This window comes from Poecilia mexicana, unplaced genomic scaffold (assembly GCF_051168715.1).
Source record: "Poecilia mexicana isolate PSO_F unplaced genomic scaffold, ASM5116871v1 scaffold_9, whole genome shotgun sequence".
NCBI lineage: Eukaryota > Metazoa > Chordata > Actinopteri > Cyprinodontiformes > Poeciliidae > Poecilia > Poecilia mexicana.
Genome location: NW_028263378.1, coordinates 2,668,115 through 2,677,056, shown reverse-complemented (window position 1 = coordinate 2,677,056; position 8,942 = coordinate 2,668,115). Strand labels below are relative to the sequence as shown.

Sequence of the window (8,942 nt, the reverse complement as noted above, 5' to 3'; positions counted from 1 at the left end):
TGTGCTGTTTAGAGTTCGGTGCGGTGGTAACAGCGACACCGGACTTTAACACTGACACCGGACCTCTTTGGGTCCGGACGGGTCGGTGATGGCAGCACCGCAGGCCGTATAGCTCCTGTTAGCATCTCAAAGAGCGTCCAGCTCTGCCCGTCTCAGCGGCAGCATGGCGTTTAGTTTTAGCTCGTTAAGGTAGCGATCACCTGTTAGAGCCTTCGTTGGTTCTGCTGGTATAAATGGGTCAAAGTGTTTGGAGAAATGTCCAGGGTCCAGATTAGGTCGTCGTGTTCCTCTCCGGCTCGCACTCCGCTCTCCTTTCTGTCATGTGGGAAATTATCCAGATTCGCCTCAATTTTTTATTTTATTTTTTATCAGAGCCGATAGTGACACCGTGTGGCATTATCTAAAATGACACCAGTCAAACAACTACTGGTGTAAAGTTAGCCTTCCGGTTCTGAATGGACCTGATGACGTCATCACCCCGTCGGTGAAAAAATGGCGACCTCCATGGGTGAAAAATATAACAAAAGATGTACGTTTTTTAAAGTCATTATGAGTTTTGGCGCATCACAAACAGCATTTTTTTTAGGTAGTAGGAAAATTGCAACATATTTAGGCCAACATCAATTAGTCCTGGATCCTTTTAACAGTTCAGAACTATAAACTATGGAAAATTACTAATTAGTGAAAAAAAACCAGGAAGAACTGTGATAAACTGCGGCATTTTATTATAGAAACATTTTACGATAAACAGGCAGATTTCAATTTTTAAATATCATGCATTAGTTGCTTATTTATTGTTTACCTATTCGTCTTACCAGAACTTTGTTTTTGATCGATAAGTTTTGTCTTTAACCTCCATTGGTTGAACAGAGGAATTTATTGCAGCGCCTTGTACATAAATAATGATCTGAATTTGAATATGACGTTCTTTCTGATCGTACTCAGAGTTGGGTAGTAACTAGTTACATTTACTTGAGTAAAGTTTTGTTGGAGTTCATTCATTTTTGTCTCTGTCCACCTCCCAGTCACAGAGACAAAAACTTCACCAGACTCAGACATACATCTCTGGTTTTTGTTTTTTTTTTAAGTTTTTCACTGAAAGAAACTGATTTGGAAAGAAAATATATTTGCCTGTTATTTTTTGTTATTTGTATGAGTTGTTATTTTTCTCTCTAACATCCCCAAATTCCCACTTATTTTGGTCCATCTGATGTAATTTCTAAATATTAAATGATTGATAATTTGATTAGTTACTCAGTACTTGGGTAAACATTTTACCAAATACTTTTTTACTTGAATAATTTTAGTTTTTGCTTGAGTACATTTTTTGGTACCCCCCTCTGCTCGTACTCATGGTGTAGATGAAAACAGCGGTGATGTGGGATGAAGAGCGGACAAAGAGTCATCATCATGCGTCACTCCAACGCCCCCCAGAGAGCCCGGCGTTTTGTTACGAGCCCGGCAAGTGAAGCACAACGGAACCAGAACTGCTTAACGATGGCCTTCGTACATATGGACCCTTTTAGGAGCGCTGCAAGCCGTAACACAGGCTTTGCTTTTCTCATCAGTTGGGTCAGTTGGTAGGAAGTGACTGGCTTTGTCGTTCTCCCCGGCACAGTATTATTCTTTGCTCCTTTTTCCTAACAATACCACAAGATAGCCTGATGTAATGTAAAAACGGCTCAAATTGGACCTTTAAAACTCTCTAACCTCGGCGTAAACCTCCCGTCTCAGAGGCCAACACTCCAGGCGGATGCCCAGAAAGAAAGTGAAAAGACCCACTTTAAATGAAGCCATCAACGTGGCAAGAAGAGGGAAGAGAAAGGGCTTTTATGATTTCCTTTGAAAAATTGATTCCAATTTATAAGGGTGTCGTATACAGTTCCCTCTCTTAATACTAAATCTTTCAGGCAGAACTTTTAAAACTTCAAATGCAGCCAAGATCGGCTTTCACGTGCCATGCTAGAGCCTGTATAGCTTTCCTTCCTGTTCGGCTAGGCGTCGCCGACCTGTTTCATGGATGAGGTGGAGCTTTTTTCATTCTTCCAGGGAAGAAATCAGAAGAGCAGCCCGTAATAAAAACACCACACATGCTGCCTGGCTTTCCCATCAGCCCTCTCTTTACGCACCTCATTGTCACTTCCTAACAGGCTCTTACTCCTTGAAATGCCGAGATGTGATGATCATAACATTTGGTTGGTTTTCCTTTACTTTAAGGTAAATGTGAACCCAACAGGCTGTTAAAAACTGCACTGTTACACTTGATAATGTTCAGTTTCCTTCAATACCAAGGCTGTGAAAAGTACTTTCCCCAGCAGGGTCTTCACTTCCACTACAAAGCTCATTTTTAGCTTTTTTAAAAATAAAGACACCTAGCTAGTTTACTTGAAATAAATTTTTCCAGATAAATCCTAAACCACTAATTTACTTCCCTGTTTTGTAAACTCAGCCGAATAAAGTACATCTATGCTGACGTTTTGGTTGTTGACCGTTATAAATGTCTACCACACTGCAGGTAAAAGCGGAGCTAATTTATAGCTTAGAGCTTTGGCTGTTCTGTAAAGTCTGACATGTGTTGAAGTTTTGGTTATTTACTGTTAATTAACTCTTCAAGTAGTTGGATGTTTTATACTAATGCTCTTATTTTGAAGTGGAAGAAGACTATTTACACATCAGTTTCTTCCTGTATCATTTTCTCTCTTTCTTCCCTCCCATCACTTTATTTCAAACAAAAACAACATACAAGAAAACATAAAAAAAGACCAAGATATAAACATAAATACTATGTCCAGTAGCGTATTTGTGCACATATACTATGACAGTATATGTTATAAATCTGATCTTATTCTACTAAGATTTTGCTACAAAAAGATATTGGCCACAGCTAATTTTTAGCTTCATAGGACTTAATGGGAGGACAGTCCAGATCCTCTTTCATCCAACTCAACTCATTAAGTTTATTCATCTCAATTTACAACGTTTTTATAACTTAATTCATTAAGTTTAACATGACAAATTTAAGTCACTCTTACTCAATTTTTTTCCCAATAATTCAAATCTCTTTGACCTAATTCTACAGAAAGTCAACTCAAACATTTAAGTTGAGTTGACTAAAAAACTGTATATAATTTTGATAATGTAATACAAAATTACATTATCACAGCTATAACTTAAATTATTGTAAATGCATGTTTTAACATGTTATTTTAGTTTCTCAAATATCCTGTACAGTGAAAAATTAAAATGTAGTAGAACCAACTTAATTTAATTGCTTCAACTGGTAACAAGTAATTCAATTACATTGAGCCAACTTAATTTATTAAGCTGGTATTAAGTTGGTTCAAATTAACTGAATTGCTTCAATTGTGTAAAATAATTCAATTGAGTTTAACCAGCTTAAAAAAGTAAGATGGTTTAACTTAATGAATTGAGTTGGAAGATCATAATATATTGAGTTGGAAAGATCTCAATTTACTAAGTTAAACTTAATGAATTAGGGTTGGGTAAACTTGTTACCAGTTGAAGCAATTCAATTAAGTTAAGCCAACTTTATTAATTAGGTTGGGTAAACTTAATTGAATTACTTGTTACCAATTGAAGCAATTCAATTAAGTTAAGCCAACTTTATTAATTAGGTTGGGTAAACTTAATTGAATTACTTGTTACCAATTGAAGCAATTCAATTAAGTTGATTTAACCAATTTATTTTTAGAGTGTAGACACTTTTTATGTTTTTTTATTATTTAGAAATACCAATAATCAACCCAGTATCTGAGGGTGCCTGTTCTATACATCTTCAGGAACGTATTGGCGATGCCTCTGATTACACCTCTGAAGACAGACGGCTGCCTCTGTGGCTCTGCTGCTGGTTCTGAAACCAGCTGGCTTTCTCCTTGGGTTTCCTCTGCAGATGGCTCCTGGTTCTGATCTGACCTCTGTTTCAGCTCAGAAACCAGCTGGCTTTTTTCGTGGGTTTCCCCTTCAGATGGTTGCTGCTTCTCCTGCTGCTGGTTCTGATCTTCAGGCTCAGACGGTCCAGCTGAAGCGTTCTCTGTTGGAGCCTTCACACTGGCTGGACTGTTTCCTGAATTGTCTGGAAGCTTCCTGGTTTCTTCCTGAAGCCCCAGCGGATTCTTCATCGCTCGGAGAAACTTTTTGTCAGTTTCCTCAAGTTTCCTTGACTCGTCGTTCTCCTGCTGCTCCGTCAGTAACAGGCATTTCCTTTTCGTGCCTTTCAAATCAGCCAGGAGATCTTGAAAGTTCTGGACTTGTTCCTCCAGAGCCTGATAGTGGAGTTTGTATTCCTCCTCTTTGTCTCTCAGCAGTCTGGTCAGAAGTTGCACTTCGATTTCCAAAGCCTCGTTTTTCTCCAGCAGGAAGGCATTTACGTTGACTGAGATCTGCAAATCCTGGGCTTCCTGCTGAAGCTCTACGTCTTGTTCAAATGCAACTTGTGTGCTTTGCACAAGTTGAGTCTCCGGAGCCTTGTTTTCTTTAAGAGACTGTTCCTCAGACTGTTCCTCAGAGATTGTGTCGGTTTCATTCAGGATGACGCGCAGTTTCAGTGTCTGTTGAGCTACGGTCTGGTCATGGAGTTGTATGATCTCCTCGTACTCAGAAGGAGAAGGCTTTCTGTTCTCACTCATTGTTGCTCCTTTCTGTCTCGACAAATCCAATAAATGTTCAATGTTTTTCTTTGTTAGAAAACGCCTTTTTGTCTTCAAAAACGTTTATTTTCAATCTCTTGTTCAGAAATGATCTACTTGATCTCTGGGTAATGATTCTTACTGTAGAATTAAGGAATGCAGCTTTGTGATGTCACAGATAAGAGTGTGATGTCACAAACTGCCACTGCCTCAGCAGAACAACTGCAACAAACCGCTTAAGTTTGAATAAAAACAATTTGCATTTTCTATTGCAAATTGTGAAACAAAAAAACAGAATAAAATGCAAATAAAAATGTTAGAAACCAATCAGTTTTATGTAACATTTTTACTAGTTATCAATGAAAATATCGATTGTTTTGGAGCTATATTTTCTGAAGATCAGGAGCCTTGTGTGTAAAAGAGTGCACAGCTTTCACTCTAAAAATTGGTGTTCGTACAAATTTAGAAAAGTGTGGCGCACAAAAAAATCCAGATGTATGAAGCTGCTGCTCACTTTTCCTTTATGCATCCCAATTTGTGCAGAGCTCAGCCGCTGTAAATCAGGCTGCCGCCACGCATCCTCGTATCCATGGCAACAGTCCTTGCTTGTAGCAGTAAAAGTATTTCTAATAATCATTGTATATTTTATTTAAAAGGTGGTTTTAAATAACTTTAGTACAAATGTTTCATATAAAAATTATTAGTATATAACATTTTTAGTTATATTTTAGTTTTTGTTCTAGTTTCACGATCTGAATATATTATTTTTTTAGGCATCTATTAACAATATATAAAGGACAAAAATGAGCCTGCTTTCCTCCTCTTTGTCGCTCTGCTTTCTGGTCAGCTGATTTCCGAGGCCTAATTTTTCTCCATTACATAGATTTACGTCAAACAAGATCTGTAATTCCTGGGCAGCTGCCAAAGCTTTTTGTCTTTTTCAGTTGCAGCTTCTTTTCTTTGTAAAAGCTTTACTGGCTCTAGTGGCCTTTATTTGATAGTGAATTGACCAGAAATTGAACCTGCGACAGCCTCGTCGAGGACAGAGGCCTCCACACGTGGGCCGTGCTCCACCCCTGCTCCACCACAACACCGCAGGCCTTGTTTTCTTTAAGCAGAAACTGATTGTCAATGGTCATTGTGTTGATCGCAATTTCTGTGGCTTTGATTTTATTCAAGATGGCACTTCTGTGTCTCTGGACCTACAGTCCGGCCACGAGTCGTTACCCAGCAGTTTGTTTCTGTTTCAAGTTATCTGCTTTATTTCCCCCAGTAACTTCATTTATAACAAGAAATGTACAGTAGCAAAATAAAATGGACAGTAGAGAGAGTAAAATGACTATATATATATGTCTTTGTATATATACCAGCAACCTAACAGGTAGCTGGTATATGTATTGTGTGTGTGTGTGTGTGTGTGTGTGTGTGTGTGTGTGTGTGTGTGTGTGTGTGTGTGTGTGTGTGTTATGATTATAACCAGAATGTAATGTAGAATAACAGAAAATAATTAGAAACAAGTGACATAACTAGAATCACTAAGGAAGAACAGATGTGGAAAACAAGGCAAAAATAGAACAATTTAAGGAACACCAAAAATGACAAAAAAAAAAAAAAAAAAAAACTCAAACAACCCCAGATCCTGACACCATCTTTGTTTTTGCTACAAAAAAAGGACAAGACAATTTATTTGCATGCTTGTTATTATTATTGATATAAATGTTACAGACAGCACCGACTGTTGTCACCGTAGACAGGAGGAGAGAAAAATTCCCTCACATTCCAGATGTTGCTGCTGTCTTATGTGGATCAGGTTTTTCTCCAGTGTGGATTCGCTGATGACGTTTCAGCGTTGAGGAATTTTTGAATCTCTTCTCACAACAATCGCAGCTGTAAAGTTTTTCTCCAGTGTGGATTCGCTGATGACGTTTCAGCGTTGAGGAATTTTTGAATCTCTTCTCACAACAATCGCAGCTGTAAGGTTTTTCTCCAGTGTGGATTCGCTGATGACGTTTCAGTGCTGAGGAATTTTTGAATCTCTTCTCACAGTGATTGCAGCTGTGAGACTTTTCACCAGTGTGGATTCGCTGATGACATTTCAGTGCTGAGGAATCTCTGAATCTCCTCTCTCAGCAATCACAGCTGTAAGGCTCTTCACCAGTATGGCTTCGCAGATGAATGTTAAAACTACCCTTATGAATGAAAGCCTTTCCACACTGGTCACAGAGATAGCGCTTCTCTCCAGTGTGAATCCGTTGATGGATTTTCAGACATTTCTTCCATCTGAAACGTTTCAGACATTTGTCACAGCGGTGTTTTTTCTGCAGGCTCTGGGTGGGCTGATCCTGCTGTCCATCGCTGGGACCATCTGAGGCTTTGTCTTCATGTCCACCTGGGTTTGTGCGGGTTTGGTTCTACGAAGGGAAGTACAGTAATTATAACCAACAATAAATATGATACACAAACACTTTGATAGCCAACAGCTTTATTGCTTTGCAAAGATTAAAAACATCCTAACACATCTCCCTGTTAGTTTAATCAAGTGCAAGAGAATAAATGTGCCTTTCTCTCAGGTAGACTGGAGATCTGGAACCTGCGGCCCCACCAGTGGCTCTTTGGACATTTTATAATGGCTCCTAATAATGTGGTTAAAAATGCAGAAAAAACAACTGATGGTCTTTTAATCTAGGCATAATCACAAAAGTACATTTTAATGACTGAAGTTATATAGCGCTTTTCCAGTCATTTTGACCACTCACAGCACTTCACACTAGAGTCACATCCACCCATTCACACACACATTAATACATCAGTAGGGGTTAAGTGTCTTGCCCAGAGGTACATCAACATGAACCAGGAGGAAGCTGGAATCGAACCAACAACCTTCTGATCACAAAATAAACACTCTACCCACAGAGCCACAGTCATCAGCAGTACACAACAGGACTATCATACAGGACCAACAACCATGTACACACACACACACGTACACACACACACACACACACACACACACACACACACACACACACACACACACACACACACACACACACACACACACACACACACACACACACACACACACACTTATAGCAATTCAGAGAACCCAAATTAAAATAAATGTCATGTTTTGAGGTGTGGCATGAAGCCAGAGTACCCAGAGAAATCCCATGCATGCACAGAGAGAACATTCAAACTAAATGCAGAAAGAAAAAAAAACAAAAAAGAAAAAAAAGAAACAAAAAAAAGAAACAAAAAAGTAGCACTTAGTTTCACACAAGTTTTAATAACTAACCTCTTCCAGTGATGCCTTTTCTTCCGCTCTGTTTCTCCATTTCAGTTCTGCATAAAACAAACATTCATAATATGTAAAATTGAATTGACGATATTTGCGTAGCAGTTTCAGAAATAGTTGAAACCAGATATTTATTAGAGACAACCTGATTTCACACATTATGATTTTAAAACAGTCTTAACTTCCTGCTTTATGTCAGCCAGGATTAAATATATTCCCTAATTTCTCAGAAAAGTTTTAATTTCTGTTTTTAATTTAGAAAGTTTTCATAAGCTAACTAAGCATTTAAACAGATGCTTTGTAAACTTTTACCACTTTTAACAGAAACAAATGAGAATCCTGAAACAGAGGGATGATTTCTGCTTCACATGTTTAAGTCTTAGTAATGACATGATTCTACAAAGTGAAATATTAAACATCAGTATGAATTATTACAAATATATGTGATAAATAAATAAGCCTTTACTTACCGTTTCTTTGAGCCACCTCTTCAGATTATCTTTGTCATAATATTTACATTTGACAGATGCTCTTATGGTTTCCATGGTAACATTGTTCAAAGGGTTACAGCTCCATAAACATTTAACTCTCTATGTATTTTTTAAAACAAAACATTCAGCCATCTGATTATTCTAATTACACACTTTATTCTTTTGTGCACCAGAAAGTTTCACTTAGGGGGCGTTTACACGACAACGATCCAACAAAAACGGCACTTTTGTTCCGTTTTTGTTGGATCGTTTACACCAGGGGTGTCAAAGTCAAATGGACGGAGGGCCAAATAAAAAATTTAGCTACAAGCCGAGGGCCGGACTGATCGAATGTTCATTGAAATTTTTTTAAATGACTCATATAGTCTAGTGAACCTAATTGAACCTACTGAAAACCTAACAAATATATTCCAATATGATCAGATAAATAAAGCAATATTTTCTTATGGCTCTGTCAGTAATCTTTAATTTTCAACAGACACAACTGAAATATTTTTAAAATATAATTGG

The 8,942-nt window shown here is 38.0% G+C and overlaps 1 pseudogene; it reads right to left on the bottom strand.

Moving 5' to 3' along the window:
* Nucleotides 1-5,715: 5,715 nt before the first annotated feature.
* LOC106925783 (uncharacterized) lies at nucleotides 5,716-8,486 on the bottom strand (annotated as a pseudogene).
* Between the last annotated feature and the right edge of the window lie 456 nt (nucleotides 8,487-8,942).